The sequence below is a fragment of the Narcine bancroftii genome, chromosome 3, assembly GCF_036971445.1.
Source record: "Narcine bancroftii isolate sNarBan1 chromosome 3, sNarBan1.hap1, whole genome shotgun sequence".
Taxonomy (NCBI): domain Eukaryota; kingdom Metazoa; phylum Chordata; class Chondrichthyes; order Torpediniformes; family Narcinidae; genus Narcine; species Narcine bancroftii.
The window spans coordinates 269,524,585-269,542,250 of NC_091471.1; the positions used below are offsets into that span (position 1 = coordinate 269,524,585).

The 17,666-nt window shown below is 41.5% G+C and overlaps 1 long non-coding RNA gene across 1 annotated transcript in view; it reads right to left on the bottom strand.

Annotated features, from left to right (window-relative positions):
- LOC138758750 (uncharacterized) overlaps positions 1 to 16,647 on the bottom strand; it is a 115,289-nt gene extending 98,642 nt beyond the window's left edge. The window contains exons 1-2 of the long non-coding RNA XR_011354415.1: positions 16,490 to 16,647; positions 14,379 to 14,448 (exon numbers count right to left, since the gene is read on the bottom strand). This is a non-coding gene — a long non-coding RNA (uncharacterized lncRNA). The remainder of the gene's footprint in view (positions 1 to 14,378; positions 14,449 to 16,489) is intronic.
- Positions 16,648 to 17,666: the final 1,019 nt, after the last annotated feature.

Sequence of the window (17,666 nt, forward strand, 5' to 3'; positions counted from 1 at the left end):
ATCTAATATTTGATCTTGGAAATGAATAATAAGGATTTTTTTTTAAACCTGGCATCAGAAATAATGATCAAGGAACAATTGGATAATCATAGAAGTGTATCTGGTCCATTAATGTCCTTCAGAAAGGAAAATGGACTCCTCTAACCCTAAATGGACCCTGTAACCCTAAATTCACTCCTGTAATCCTAAATGGACCCTGTAACCCTAAATGTTCTCCTGTAACCCAAAATGGACCCTGTAACCCTAAATGGATCCTGTAACCTGAAATGGATTCCTGTAACCCTAAATGGACTCCTGTAACCCAAAATGGACACTGTAACCCAAAATGGACACTGTAACCCTAAATGGGCTCTGTAACCCTAAATAGACTCCTGTAACCCAAAATGGGCCCTGTAACCCTAAATGGACCCTGTAACCCAAAATGGATTCCTGTAACCCTAAATAGACTCCTATAACCCTAAATGGGCCCTGTAACCCTAAATGAACCCTGTAACCCTAAATGGACCCTGTAACCCTAAATGGGCCCTGTAACCCTAAATGAACCCTGTAACCCTAAATGGACCCTGTAACCCTAAATGGACTCCTGTAACCCTAAATGGACCCTGTAACCCTAAATGGACACTGTAACCCTAACTCCTGTAACCCTTTTTGGCCCATACATGATTCCAGATCCAGAGTAGGCAAGGAAAACATCAATAAAAATGAAAATATCCACTATTTATAGCTCAACCACAGAACTTCATCTGTTAATCTTCATACACTGGGAATCCAGTTGGATGCATCATGAACAATATGGCACAGAGTGCTCATGGTTCATAACATACATTAGATTCAGAATATCCTCCCCCATGGAGAATGCCATGATTGAGCAGAACAGATGATTAGAAATCCAATGGTAGAACACTGCTGTCTGTGTAGAGATTTCACCATTGCTCTGTGAACCTGTGGGTTTTGAAGAGGACAGGAGGGAAATAAAATGGGATTAGTGCAGGATTGTTTGATAGTTGCCCTGACTCCTTGGGTCTGTTCCCATTTCTTCTATGACTATTGAAAATCTCCTGCTGAGGACAAATTTCATTGTCAACGTAATTGTGCCCTTCCCAACAAGATCACTACAACTCCATTCATCAGAGAGAAACTGACATTTAAAATCTATTGATTTATCTTGATAATATATATTTTTAAAATTGTTTTAATTTTGACATTCAGTACGGTAACAGGCCCTTTCAGCCCACGAGCCCATGCCGCCTAATTACACCCAATTGACCTAAAATCCCTGGTCGTTTTGAAGGGTGGGAGGAAACCAGAGCACTTGGAGAAAATCCAACCAGACACGGGGAGAACTCCTTCCCTATAGTGCCGTATTCGAACCCTGGTGGCAAACTGCTACACTAACTGTGCCATCCCGTTCAAAATGTATCTTTAAATAGGTTAAATATACTGTTTTAAATATTCTCTGGCCTTTCTTAACCACTGGTTTGTGAAAATATTTTCATTTATTAGTAGACTTTCATGTTGTCTTTTAGAATTTCCAAACTGTTGAGAGTCATGGAAGTCCTTTTAGAAGTAGGATGGTGGAATCACCATAATCTCTGTATTTAATTAGTGCATACCTGAGTGACTTCTACACATTACCCATTCACTTTATATTTTAATTCCATTTTCATGGTTCAGAGGTCACTGGCAAACCCAATACATATTTCCCATCCTTAATTGTCCTTGATCTGAGTGGCTTTCCAGCGCCTTTATTCTTCAGTTGTTTTTTCTTTGCTGTGGATTTTACTTGTTCTAATAGGTCCCATTGAGAGGCACTTCATCCACAACTATTCTCTCATTCTGCCACTGGGGCACATACTAGCAGCAGTTTGTACCATCGACAGGATGCACGGCAACAACTTTGGGGTAGCACGGTTAGCACAGCAGTTAGCGCAATGCCATTACAGCGCCATCAATCCAGGTTCGAATCTGACACTGTTTATAAGGAGATTGTATGTTCTCTCTAAGTGTGCGTGAGTTTCCTCTGGGTACTCTGTTTCCTCCCACCCTCAAAAAATGTACATGATCTGTGTTCATTGGTGTATTTAAGAAGCATGTACTCATGGGCCAGAAGGGCCTCTTACCATAATGTATCTCTAAAAAAAAATTTAAATGTGAAACTCACCAAGGCTCCTTAAACAGCACCTTCCTCTACCAGCTAAAAAGATACAAGGAACAAAAGGATGTAAATATCATCACCTGCAGGTTACCATCCAAGCCACATTCCATCCTGACTTGGAAATATTTCATGGTTCCTCTACCACTGTTGGGTCAAGATCTTCGAACTCCCTCCCTAATAACATTGTGGATGAAACCGCACCTCAAAATTTGCAGTGGTTAAAGAACGCAGCTTTCTGAAAGGCAGTAAGAGATGTACAATAAATGCTGCCTTAGTCTGCAAAACAAATTTTAATTTTTAAAAATTCCCAGCATATAATTTTGGGGTACATCATTTCCCCCTCCCCACCCACCCCTTTTATCGTAGCCTCATTATTGGCACATGGAACATTACAACATCATTGAAGCATATACTTAGTTTTTACCAATAAAAACATTTATTTGTATCCCTTCTATCAATTTAAATAACACCTCTTTCCTTTGTGGTCACATCGGCATCAGGCCATGCCTTTCTGAGTTCTTTAGCAAGGTTCCTTTTGGTTTAAAAAAACACACCATCCCATATTTGTTCCTTGTTGTAGGCCAGATGGGGAGCAGTCCCACAAAGGGCATCAAATTAATTGTGACAATGTTGGTATCAGTGCGAAAATGCCTCATATAAATCCTGAGTGAATAGGAAGGCTGCATTGTTACGAGATTTAGCACTCTTTTACTGTTACTGCCATTTACAGTACATTCGCATGCAATTTCCACAAATTTCTCTGTATATCAACAGTAACCTTGGAAACTGCAGGGAAGTTATCCAACATTTCCAGTACTGTGTAAACTAATTTTTCCATTTCCAGTGGATGATCCGAAATGGAATCATGGTTTTAAACATGATTCAGTAACTTAATAATGATGCATAAATTGTCCTTCTTCAAATATTGTTCAGTAATAAACTGAATTTACCAAGTGTAATTAGTATTTATCAATTTCAATGAGTTGCTTTCTAAATCACTTCAGAACTAGTTACCTTTTAAAGTAGTATTTCGGTAACAAGGTACACTATCTGGAAAATGAAAATTACTGTTTGAAAGATAAAAAACTAATAAGGTGGCTCCTTCATAATCTTTATTTTTAGAAGTTATGATACAGATAATATAAAGCTACACACAGAGAACTGCAAACTTCTCTGGAAGTGAAACACAAAATATCTCCAGGTGGCCACCCATTTCAATTCCCTGCACCATTCTCTTGCCAACAGTCTGCACTAAGACTGCTTGAAAGTTAGAGGAACATCACCTCATATTCTGTCTGGGAACCCTCCAACCAATTGGCATTAACATTGACTTCCCTGGTTTCCATTAGCCACACTCCCCTCCTCCCCCCCCACCCCATTTTTCCCTATGTCTCCTTTCCTTTAGCTGTCGCTCTCTTCCCTTTTCCCTGTCTTCTTTCCCCCCAGCTTTGCTTCCACAGAGCCAAAAACAACCCCCCGCCCCTTCCCACTGTCAATTCTCACTTTTCCTCTCTCTCCTGTGTCCCATCCATATCCAATTAACACTTTTTTTCTATTGGTCTGTTCTCCTCCCCATGTCCATTTTTTTCCCCCCAGTTTTTTTAATTCAGGTGCCTGCCTGCTTTTTACTCAAAGAAATGTTAGGGCCAAAAATGTCAACTATTTCTCTTTCCCTCCTATGGACGCTACGAGACCTGTTGAGTTCCTCCAGCGCTTCCTCTTATTGGAACTCAATTTTAGACTCAGAAACTATCATGTTGATGAACACTACAAATTGGGAAAGAATTTCCAGGCTTCTATTCTTCACGCAGTATTATCTATCCTTTGGTTCTCTCTGTCCAGCACATGAGCTTTCGAACATGATTGAAAGGATAGCCACTGGCAATGTGGAACTCAATCAAATTAAGATTTAATTCTTATTTTCAAGAATGGTGTATGAACTCATAACCTCTAGATTCAAGGTTCCTTTTATTGTCATGCAGTAATGCATTAAAACTGTAACAAAGAGTTGACATGAGCTCAGAGCCCCTAACCACAGAAGAAAGAGAAGCAAAAGAGAGTCCCTTCAGAGACATTGAGTGTCAATGGATTCACCTTCAGCGATTCCACAGCCTCTGCAGCTATTCAGGCTATTGTTCGATTCATTGGACCCGAGCACCAGATCCAAACCTCCAACATCCAAGGCCCTTTGGAAACCCTTTTTGCCTTAAGCACTCTCAAATTCCGGTTCCAATACCTGGTTCCCATGAGCCAGTTTCAAGTATCCCACAGTATGTGTCGGTCTTCTGACCATAGGTCGTCATAGCCTGTGTGGGTCCCTCAGCTGCTGATCCCCTCACTGGCCATGATCACCATCCTGTAGGGTGGATTCCTCTGCTTCTCCTGCTTATTCTCCCCTGCTGCTTCTTGGGGTGTGCAACCCCTCATGGTCACTGCAGACCACAGGTGCCGCCTTCTAGGGCACAGATTGCACGGTTGGTAGATTTTACTTACAAACACGTTCATCTCCTTTAACAGGCCATTTAAAGGGCGGCATGATTACCAAAGTGGTTAGCACAACACCTTTACCACATCAGCAAACAGGGTTTGAATCCCCTGCCGTCTGGAAGGAGTTTGTACATCCTCCCTGTGTCTGTGTGGGTTTTCTACTAATACAAACTCCTTTTGTGCACAACACTGTTGCAATTTAAAGTGGTCCATAGAGCACATATGTCTAAAGTTAAATTGTCTTGTTTTTATTCAGATATAATTCCTCTATGTGACAAATGTAAAATTGGTGATGCTTCTTTGGTTCACATGTTCTGGACTTGCCCTAGTTTAGAAAAATTTTGCAAACATTATTGGTGATTCTCAAGTTCACATTAGAACCTTGCCCTGCAATTGCTCAATTCTGATTATTTCAAGATGATGATGTTTTACAGAGTCCGACTCAAAATCAAATTTTATTTTTTACTTCATTGATGGCCAGACATGCAATTTTGATTAAATGGAAAAACAATGCTTAGGGGATATCATATCTTGTTTAAGTTTAGAAAAATTTAGATCTGCCATTAAAGAATCAAATATTAACTTTCAAAAGATGTGGGGTTGTTCTGAGGCTTTGGTGCTGCACTGTCCATCTCCAGGGTGTTGATTTCTACGTCTCAGCTTTTAACCTTGCTTAGTGACAGGGGTTCTGAATTATAAGGTTCTTTTTATTCTCTTGAATATATAACTGTACTGTTCAATTGTGCAAAATGTAAACATCAGTAAAAATATTTTAAAAAGAAAGACAAATTAATTTTAAACATTTAAAATCCTTCCTGTAATGGGGAGACTAGAATCACACACAATACTCCAAAGGTTTTATAGAGCTGCAACATAACTTCCCTCCTCCTGTATTCATGCCCCTGCCCAGTGAAGGCAAAAATGCTGTACACCTAAATCAACTTATGTGTCCCTTTCAAGGAGCTATGGACACGAAGCCCTAGATCCCGCTATATGTCAAAGCTTTTAAGAGTCTTGCCATTAGATATTCCCCTTGCATGTAACCTCCTGAAGTGCAACACTTCACAGATGACCACATTAAACTTCATCTGCCATTTCCCTGCCCATATTTGTAACAATCTATATCCTGTTGCAGCATTCTTTGATAGCCCTCTGCACATCCTAGTCCACATCCCGACCAATCTTTGTGTCACCTGCACAAGCAGATATTCCATTTATTACAGTGGTTCTCAACCTTTTTCTTTCCACTCATACTAACCGCAGAACTGTGTGGCATCCTATGTGAGTGGAAAGAAAATGGTTCAGAACCACTGATCTATTAATTCATGTACACTCTTCAGCTTTGTCTCACCTCGACTATTTATTCTCTGACCAACAGAGGGCAGCAAGAGTTTTCCTCATGAGTCCACCACCCAGAAACCAATCAATTTCTGCTGCATTAGCCAGTTGGTAACTGCTTCTCATCAATATTAGTATTTGTCAAGTTACTCAGCTGACTCAGAATTCAAAGCTTCCAATCTCCATAACAACTGACATACATGTCATCCCATTAGGGTGCCATAGATGGACTGGATCATGACAAACTCATTACAACATGTTCTAGATCTGGAAAAATGAGCCAGGGAGTGGAAGAAGGAATTTAACTTGGACAAGTGCAAGGTTTTGCACTTTGATGTTGTGACAGATTATGTTATTTTATATTGTATATAGATATGTTTTAAAGGAGATAAATTGTGGCAGGTTTTTTAGTATAGGTCATATACAAACACTTCAAAACAGATCTCATTTGAAATGCCAGAGGTCCGCTCAAGCCAAAGAGTTCATGCTCCGAGTGCCTTTGCAAACCAAACACTTTGAAGAAGGCCTATAAGTACTTCATAAGTAGCTGTTAATTGGACATGCTGTGGAGTAATGGATTATTGTTTTGGAAAGCAACAGATGAAAGAACTCAGAAGATTAGGTCCGGTGCCACAGTCTGTCTGAGTGTAGAATGCTCTTCTAAGAGGGTCGTGTGGTTTTCTCTGAGTGAGAGAGAGAGAGAGAGAAAATTGAGTTCTACAGTTCAGCAGCAGCAGGTGGGACTGGAACAGGACAAGCTGGAAAGCTTGTGGAATACCCCCATTTTGAAGATGGGTTGTGAATTCTTAGTTCAGCCTGATCAAAAGCTTTATGGTCCATACAAGAGGAGATGGCTGGCTGCATAATGTTTCACTTGAAATAAGAGAAACAAAAAGGAACTCTGTGGTGCCTAAAAGAAAAGGTTATCATCTGGGAAAGCCTGATGGGGCAAGTTTCTTCAGCAAGACACTGAAGTGGCTGATCAGAATGAATAAGTTGTGGGCATCCAACGAGCAACAAATCTCTGAAAACCGACAAGAACCTTCCTGAGTGGTAACCATTTACCTTTCAAGCACCAGAGCCTGGTGAAGATTCATAGATGTTAATTCTGTGCACAGTATAGAATTTCCTGCAACCAGTGAACTTGAAGGAGTGAGAAGTGAGATTGGGCTGTGAATCAAAGAACTTTTCTGAACTTACACACACATTACATATACGTGAGCTTAGAATTAGAGAGGGGTTAAGTTAGGTTAAGTTAATAGTAATAAGTTAAAGTTTGATCCTGTTTTCATGTTTAAAGATAATTAAAAGGAACTTTTATTTCAGTAACTATTTGTCTTGGTGAATTTCTATTGCTGCTGGGCTTCAGGGTCCTCTGGGCTCATAACAATGTGTTAAACTAAAGCAGACTTGCACAGTGATTGTTCAACCTTGTGGAGAGCTGTAGAACAAAAAGACTTTGGGGTACAAGTGAATCGCTCGATGAAGGTGGTGGCACAGGTGGTCAGAGTGGCGAAGAAACAATGGTCATGCTTGCCTTCATTGGTCAAGGCATGGAGTACAGAAGCAGGGATGTTATCGTTCAACTGTTCAAGAGATAGATGGGACCACACAAAGTATTGTGCACAGTATTAGTCACGCAAAAGGAAAGATGAAGCTGGAAGGAGAGCAGAAAAAATTCAGGAAAATATCACCAGGACTCTTGGCTTAAATTTCAGGTTATGTAGGATGGGACTTTTTTCCTTAGAGGGCAGGAGGCAGAGGATTATTCATGAGGGCCATAGATAATGTAAATAGTAATTGTTTTTTTTTCCAGGGTTGAACAGTCTAAAACATAAGGGCATAGAGTTAAGCTGAGGCCAAATTTTTCATAAGTGCATCTTTTTCACTGAGGATGGTGGAAATATGGAAGGAGCCGTCAGAGCAGGTAGTAGAGTCAGAGACAATTGATATGTTCAAAGGACACTTAGACCAGCCCATAGATGGGAAAGGATTAGAAAGTTTTAGTCCTAATGGAGGTCAATGAGATTAGATAATCAGGGTGGATGAGTTGGGCCAAAGAGCCTGTTTCCATGCTGTAGAACTCTGTTACTCCAACTTTAAAATGCGGGGAAGCTGAACAGTTTCGTTTCATGCAGCTCAACTTGGCTCTGTGGACAGTCACAAGGTCAATACCAATCCCAATAGTTTCTGGTGCTGTTAAATCTTAACCTTCTTCCCATCCATTAATATGTTTCACCTCATAGAGAAATCATCAATGGCCTTTGCTGACCAATCCATGAGAATCTCTTTGACCTCACAACCCCTACATTGTTTCAAGAAACCATTAGTGTAGTGGTTCACGCAACGCTGTTTCAGTGTCAGCGGGGGTTTGAATCCGGCGTGGTTTGTAAGGAGTTCGCATGTTCTCTCCATGTCTACATGGGTTTTCTCTGGGTGCTCTGGTTTCCTCCCACCTTTCAAAACGTACAGGGGTTGTAGGTCATTTGGGTGCAATTGGGCAGCTCAGCCTCGTGGGCCAAAAGGGCCTGTTACTGTACAGTATGTCTAATTTTTTTTTTTAAACCTTGAAAAAAAACCTTGAAAAAAAAAACCTTTAAACATTGTCCAAAACAAGGAGCACTGAAGATGAAGCTCCCTGCTTTTCACCTGACTCCAGGGATAGGAGTAAAATGGGAAATGGACTATGGCAAATCAAGTAATCCTCTGGCTATGAATGGGATAACTCACGTCAAACAGTGGAGCAAATCACGTCCTTCTGCCCTCGAAAGAAATATGAAGGGAAAACAAACCTTCTCTTTGAAAAGGCCACACAGTGGTTTGTGTGTCTCAGATATAAGACGAATGGCACTCCAGCCAAATGTTTGAAGAAGATATTGATCGAATGCATCCTGCAAATAAATTTAAGCAATTATACAAGTAACTAGATACAACAAATATATTGGTGAATGACACATTTTGAGTTCTGGGACTAAATGGATGAATTGACACAGTGTAATAATTTATTTTTAGTTGGTGCAGATGATTATGTATCAGACACACGGTAAATTATCAGGAGAAAGTAGTTTTCTGCAGTACACAGAAATGCTGGAGAAACTCAGCATTCACATGAGGTTAAGATATATCATAGGAACATAGGAAGTAGGAACAGGAGTAGGCCAAAAATGGCCCATCGAGCCTGCTCCGCCATTCAGTACGATCATGGCTGATCTAATTTATGACCTAACTCCACCTACCTGCCTTCTCCCCATATCCCCTAATTCCTCTATCATGTAAAAATTTATCTAACCGAATTTTAAATATGTTTAATGAAGCAGCCTCAACCACTTCCCTGGTTAGAGAATTCCAAACATTCACTACTCTCTGGGAAAAACTATTTTTCTTCATCTCTGTCCTAAATCTACTCACTGACGTTTCAGCCCTGAGCCCTTCTGTAAGGAAATGTTGGTTATATATCTTTACCTCTAGCATCTCTGTGTTTTCATTTGATAATTCATTATCTAATATTAGTTAGATATTAACACAGTATGATGCAATGTTTTGTCACATCGATGGGGTTCAAATCCATGGCTGTCTGTAAGGAGTTTGTACACTCTCCCTGTGTCTGCATGGATTTCCTCTGGGTGCTCTAATTTCTTTGCACTTTTCAGAACATATGGGGCTTCAAGATTCAAGGTTGCTTTTATTGTTATGCAATAAAAACAGAGCAATATTACACAAATTTCCTTTAGTCTGCCATAAGACAGACAGATTCACCATTAGCAGAAATTGGCAATGCCTTTTACAGTCAGAAAAACAGAAGCAAAAGAGAGTACCCACCCCCCCCCCCCCAGCAGAGTCACCAAATGTCCATGGATTCGCCTCCAGCCACGCACACTCCAATCCCAATCATTAGCTCCAGATCCAAACCTCCGACACAATAAGGAATCCTTCAGGACCCTTGGCACTCTGTCGCATCCTGGTTCCCCTTCAGCCAGTCTCCAGGTAGTCTCCTGCAGTCCGCAGCCTAGTGTGAATCCTTTGTCTGCAGCCTGCGTGGGCTCCTCGCCTCAAGTCATGAACAGCCCACCTCCTGTGTATTCCTCAGCCGCGGAGTTGCTCACTGCCACCATGGTCACTGTTCCCCCTTCTCCAATAGGAGGTGGTCTTCCTAGTTTTCGGTGCCCATGCCAGTCCTCTGTTGCCCTGGAGTCTACAACCCCTCATGGCTGCTACCAATCATAGGCATCTTGGGACAAGTCCACATGGTTTCAGGATTTTAAATAAAGCCACCAGCTCCTTTAACGGGCTGTTTAAAGTTTGTACTGAGACGGTGGCAGTCAAACCTGGTGATTGGACCCCGCGGGAGCTCTGTGTCTCCACTCCCCACTCTCCAAGAGTCTGTACCATTGATAATGCTGCCATTACAGCAGCTCCGGCAGTGCCGCCATTTTTTAAAAACTAATGGCATTATGACCACTGGACCCAAAATGTTCCCCTGCACATACTTCTGTCACCTGCCCTGTCTCGTCCTAATAGGAGATCCAGTTTTGCACTCTCTCCAGTTGGTACCTCGTATATATTGATTTAGAAAACTTTCCTGAACATATTTGACAAACTCACAGTTATCCAGCCTTTTTACAGTATGGGAGTCCCAGTCAATAATTGGAAAGTTAAATTCTCATTAACTATTTGGTGGTCCATAATACATCCCCAGGAGTGTGGTCATATCTTTCCCATTCCTCAGGTCCACCCAAATAGCCTCAGTAGATGAACCCTCTGATCTGTCCTTCCTGGGCACAGCTGTGATATTTACCCTCATGAGCAATGCCACTCCTCCCCCTTTCATTCACCCCACTCTGAAACCATGCAAATCCGAAACATTGACCTGCCAGACCTGCCCCTCCTGCAGCCAAGTTTCACTGATGGCCACAATATCATAATTCCACGAGCCAATCCATGCTCTAAACTCATCTGGCTTTCCTACAATATTTCTTGCATTGAAACAGAGGCACCTGAGAAAATTGCCATCACGTGCAACCCTTTGACTTTTGACGTTACATGCAATCTTCACTTCATTTCTTCCCCCTCCACTCCCCTATCTCCTCTGATACTGTGGTTCCCATTCCCCTTGCACTAGCAAAACTTCCCGCAAGGATATTAATCCCCCTCCAGTTCAGGTGCAAACCATTCCATTGGAACAGGTCCCATCTTCCCTGGAAGAGAGCCCAGTGATCCAGAAACCTGAAGCCCTTCCTCCTGCACCATATTAGGCTGCATAATCTTCCTATTTCTAACCTCACTAGCACGTGACACGGGTAGCAATCCTGAGACCGCAATCCTGGAGGTCCTGTCCCTTGACTCCTTGAACTCTCCATACAGGACCTCCTCATCCTTCCGACCCACGTCATCAGTCCCTACATGGACCACAACATTTGGCTGCTCACCTTCCCTCCATGAACTCAATCTGAGAGATTGCTGACCCTGGCACCAGAGAGGCAACATACCATATTCAATCTTTTCCACAGAACCACTTATCTTTCCCCTAACTATGGAATGCCCTATCACTACAGCTCACCCCTTTTCCTCCCTTCCCTTCTTAGCCACAGACTTCTTGTTCTGGTCTTTCTAAGGGAGAAAGGAAGACATTTTTCATTAATAGCTTTCACAGCAGGGAATCTTAAATGAATATAATATCACAAAGGATGCACAGCTCTTGAGAAGGATAGGAAAGTCCTATCAGGTACATTTGCAACACTGAATTAATGTGGATTCCCACCCACCCACACCTACTCTCCAATGCACAGTGTCACAGTGTGAATTCCTGTGCCAAGAGATGAAAGATCAGTTTTTTCATTTCACAAACTGCAAGTGCTAATTAGCAGCAGTCAGGCTTTGATGGAATATTTCCTGATAGGTTCCGACAAACGAACGTCAGCTGGGTAGAAAGCTGGCAGTGACTTACAGTGGGGGAAGTAGAGTGTCTGTGGTGGTAGTGGGTGTCTGTTTACGCACGCCCTTCTCAGTGACATAAATTTGAAACTAGATCCATATGAGTGAATGGAATTGAGAGATCCATTTTGATGGTCGTTTTTATTCATTCACAGGATGTAAACATCACCAACAAAGCCACCAGTGGTTCCCCATTTCTAAAGCCCTTTAAATGAGTGGCTTAAGATGTCATTTCAGAAGGGCATGAGGGTTACAAAGGAATGATTCGGGAGTTAAAAATCAACCTGGCCTTGCAGGGACAGTGAACCAGATGGAGTTTTACATCAATCCAGTAGGTATTTTTGAATAATGGTAGATTTTTGTTAATCCAAAATTAATTGCCATGCCAGAATGTGAACTCGATTCATTGGAGTTAAATGGTCCAGTATCTGCATTATTGGTCTGATAAAATAACCAACAAATTACCATTACCAAGTTGGTACAAAGACCAAATCTTCCTTAAGGCTTTGACTCATTGCCATCAGAAGTTCAAAAGAATGGAATTATTTATAGTGATTTGATGGATTTGAGTAGAGCTTCGCTAGCTAAGATCAAGAGTGATTGGGAGCATGACTTGGATTTGTCACTCCCAGATGAGGACTGGGTCATTGCTCTGAATTTGATTAATGAATCCTCATTCTGTGCAAGACATCGTTTGTTGCAATTCAAAGTGGTGCAGAGAGCACATATTTCAAAAGTTAAACTATCTCGCTTCTATTCTGGTATTGATCCATGATGTGATAAATGTAAATTTTTTGAGGCTCATTGATATATATGTTCTGGTCTTGCTCTAGTTTAGAACATTTTTGGAAAAATTACTTTCAAACTTTATCAATCATTTTTACGGTCAAATTAGAACCTTGTCCCTTAATTGCTCTATTTGGTTTTTCTAAAGAGGAAATACTATTGACTTCAGAAGCAAATTTTAGCTTTTACCTCACTGATAGCTAGAGGGGAAATTCTGATGAAATGGAAAGGGTGTGCTCCACCTACTCATTCTCAATTGTTGCAGGAGAACATGTCCTTCGTAAGTTTAGAAAAAAAATCAGATAGAATGCTAAAGATGTAAAGGTGAATTTTTACAAGACATGGGGCCTGTTCTTGAAATATTATCGTAATTTAACGAATTAGGGCTTTTGGATGCTCCTGAACAACGTTGTCTGGTTTCCGAATATTGTCTTTCATTTCCTATGTATATTAGATATGCAAGCTTGTTTAGAGGGAGGGGTTCAATTAACGAGGGGGGGGGAGCTTTTCTTTTTTGCTCTGTTTTTCTTTTGAAATGTTTTGAAAATGGGTTTGATTAAGAGGGGTACACACAATTTATACTATGTATGTTTAAGATATTATTTGAGAAGTACAAATTATCTATCATTTCTTATATTTCATCCCATGTATTAGATAAATATGTGTGTATTTTTTTAAATTAAACTCAATAAATATATTTTTAAAATGAAGAATTGAATCTGATTTGGAAATGATGAAGGAAAGGAGCAGCAGAGTGGGGCCAGAAAGCTCACAGAGGGATTGATGGACCCAAGGGATCAGTATCTATCAGAGGGCAGCAAGATCAATGGGCATAATGGAGTGCCTAAGGAGGTTTCAGATAGTCAACCTGCTTCATCAACTGAAGGGCTGGTTGGCCTCACTCCTCATGCTGGATCAGACCATATCTCCCTGACGCAGGTGAAAGAGAGGATAAAGCAACCCATCCTCACTGCATTTTCTAATGGGCCACCGTCAGACCGCACTGAAATTGGAAAACTGATGGGTGACAAAAGACAGAAGCTGATTCTCAGATGCTACAGGGTCATTAGAGACAGATATTTTTTTGTTTAAATGTATAAAACAACGGTTCCTCAAGTACATCAGAAACCAAGAAGATAACTGACTTTTGCAAGTTACTGCTGTGAACAGAAAGTCAACATTGTTTTTTGTTTTGTTTTATTTTCACACCCCCCCCCCCCCCACTTTTAAGCAGGTCTTGAGCAATGTCATTTTTTTTTACCTTCACAAAACCGCAATGATGAAACTGAGGGGAAGGTCAAAAAAAATCACCTCACCACATGATATCAAAAGGAGATCAATGAAACTCAGCAGAAATAAATCTATTCATATTGAGGCATCTAGCAAGGCAAAATTGAGAAGATTCAATCTCCCAAGTGGCATAAAGATACAACTTTGCATTTCCAAAACACAGAAGACACAATGCCAAGCCAGAATTCCAGGTCAAAATTGGTTAGGAGAAAGAAAAAGTCAAAGTGAAACTTGTGAATGTAGAACTCCAAGAGTTTAAAGTATTAAAGGAAGGGGAGGGCATTTAAACCAAACCTTTGCTCAGTTTTGGAACAGCCAACAAATTAGCTCCACTCCTCTGCTCTTTTGCCATAACCATGCAGTTTTCTTTGATCTGAGTACATTGAATTACCTCATGAAATGTACTTGGGCCTGGTCACCGCTGTCTTCCTGAACCAGCGAATCTTTAACAACACCAGGAGCTGTAAAAGATAAAGGCAACCAATAAAAACATACTGAGCAAGATCTGCTCCCATATTTAAAATCTCCAAAGCCCTCCTTCTCTTGCTCCTTTGCTCATTCACTAATCTTCCATTGGCCCTGCTGAGAGGTCTCATACATGAAATTAAAGAAGAAGTGGACCTTAGACCATTCAAGGCTGTTCTGCCATTCAGTTAGATTGTAGCTGAAATCTTAGTCCCACTTTCCCACCTGATCCATTCATTTTCAAAATATCCTTCTGTGTTGTCCTCGAATACTCTCAGTGGTTGAGCAAGCATGGCCCTTTGGATGGAGAATTCCAAATGATTTGCAAGTTTCTGCAGAACCTTTTACTTTGCAAATTTTGCATCTTCATCTGAAGAGAATGACCCCTCAACCTGAAAGTATGTCCCTAGTTCTAGCCTACCCAGCCTCATTACACAGAGTGTCAACCTTTGCAGGACCTTCACATGATCTAAGATTCAATGTGGCCACCATTCATTTTTCTGAATTCCACTGAGTGGATGTTCAACTTGATCTCACTTTGGCAGATGAGACTCTCAAACCTGGCATCAATCTTGTGAATCTTCACTACATCAATTTCAAGGCAAGTACATAGAGGCACTCGATGTTCCCATCATTTACTTTCTCTGATGAGACAGCCATTATCCCTCTGGGCACACAAAGCCAAGACGTGAACTGTATATCTTCAGTTAATAACTTCCTCAGGTTAATGAGTTAATGAGGTAAAATTGTCTGCAGCCTACTGGAATTGTTCACATGTCTCAGAGACATATGGGAATAATATGGGAATTTAATGCCAGGTCTCCAAGGGAGCTGATCAATAACAGGGATACAAGCATCTGCAGATGCTGGAATCTGAAGCAAAAAAAAACAATTTGTGGGTTGAGCAGCATCAGATAGGACCGGAGCAAATACGAACTGAGACGTCAGCTATCCCTTTGTATCCACAGATGCTGCTCGAATGCTGAGTTCCTTCAGAAAACAAGAGAGACACCAATGCTGGAAAACTGAAGCAGGGCGCAAAATGCTGGAGGAACTCAGTGGATCAGGCAGCCTCCACAGAAGGCAATAGACAGTCGCCGTGGCAGGACAAAACCCTTGAATATAACTGGAAAGAGAAATGGGAGCACCGGATGCAGTAGATGGCTCCTGTAGATTCACTTGGAAGGACTGTTTGGGGCTCCGAATGGTGGTGAGGGAGAACGTGTGGGCCAGTTTTCAATCTTTATTCTGTCGCTTTTCTGTTGTTTGCATATTCCTTGAAGAAGGGCTCAGGCCTGAAACATTGGTAATATATCTTTACCTCCTATGTATGCTACAAGACCACCATTTCAGTGTGCTTGTACTAAAATCACAGTGTCTGCAGACTTTCGTGTTTCATTCCTAGCTGCAAGATTGATTGACAGGATAATTACCTGGTCATCTGATTGGCCACTGTACACAACTTTCTTATTAATTGTACTTTTAATTGCAATAAATGACTCCTATAGATTCACAGGTGAAGAATTGCCTCACTTGGAAAGATTGTTTGAGGCCCCAAATGTCAACTGCCAGTTGAGTCCAGTAAAAACACAAAATGCTGGAGAAGCTCAACAGGACAAACAGTGTCCTTTATGTGGCAAAGGCAAAGATACAGAACTGATGTTTCAGGCTTGAGCCCTTCATCAAAGTAGGAGGACATGCAAATTCAAAGAATAACACTTTATCTTCATTCTCCAATCGATCAGCATCAATTTCTCCCACTCCCCAGGAGTGCTTTCCCAGGACCCTCTGGCTGCATTCCTGCTTATCTTTTCTCTCTCTTTCTCCTTCTCCTGCCTCTTCCATCACCTATGCCTTTCCTCCAGCTCCCCACTACCACACCACCTTCCATTCATTCGACAAATAACTGTCCTATCAGAGTGCCTCTTCCTTAGCCTTCTGCCTCTTCCTCCAATCATGTCCCAGCTTACTTTTTCACAATTCTTCCATCTTCTTCCCCCTCCCACCTTTATTCAATTATCGCCTGTCAGCTCATACCCTTTTATTTGGGCTTGTGCCCTCTTTCTTTCCAGTCATATTCAAGGGTTTTGTCCTGCCACGGCGACTGTCTATTGCCTTCTGTGGATGCTGCCTGATCCACTGAGTTCCTCCAGCATTTTGTGCACTGCTTCAGTTTTCCAGCATTGGTGTCTCTCTTGTTTTCTGAATATGCAAACAACAGAAAAGCGACAGAATAAAGATTGAAAACTGGCCCACACGTTCTACCTCACCACTATTCGGAGCCCCAAACAGTCCTTCCAAGTGAATCTACAGGAGCCATCTACTGCATCCGGTGCTCCCATTGTGGTTGCAGAGTCGGGATGCAGACTGGGAGATCTTTTTGTGGAGCACCTCAGCTCTGTTCACTGTAATTACATGGATTTCCCAGTGCCATCCATTTCAATTCACCATCCCATTCCCTTGCTGACATGTTTGTCCATGTTCTCCTGCACTGCCAGACAGAGACCATCTGCAAATTGAAGGAACAACACCTAATCTTCTATCTGGGCACCATCTGACTGGATGGCATTAACATTGACTTGCAGTTTCTGTTAAACTCCCATCCCTTCTTTGTTGCGTTTCCCCTAGCTCTCTCTCTCTCTCTCTCTCTCTCTCTCTCTCTCTTCTCTCTTTTGCACTCTCTCTCTTTTTCCTTTCCCCTCCGTTTACAGAGCCAAAATCAATTCTCACCTCTCCTCTTATCCAGTTAACACCTTTTGTTGGTCTGGACTCCTCCCCTGGGTCAATCTTTTATCTTTATTCTGATGCCTTCCTGCTCTTTACTTATCCCTTGAGGATGGGCTCAAGCCTGAATCGTGGATAAAATATCTTTCCTTCCTATGGACACCACAAGACTAGCTGAGATCTTCCAGCATTTTGTGTGCTGTTATTGCAGCTGTGAATGACTTTGATGAATTTTGTGGACATAATAATAAGGTTACCTTCCTTCGATGAGTACATTTTTTCAGGAAAAATGACTCTGCTTTCATTGGAAGAAAATTCAATAGATTTAATTTTCTCGTTTCCCAACTAAAATGACTTTATCAGCTGTTCAAGTGAAACACAAAAGTCTACAGATACTGCGATTGTAGCTAAAACAGAAACGCTGGAGGAACTCAGCAGGTCTGACAGCGTCCATAGGAAGTAAAGATATATAATCTGACGTTTTGGGCCT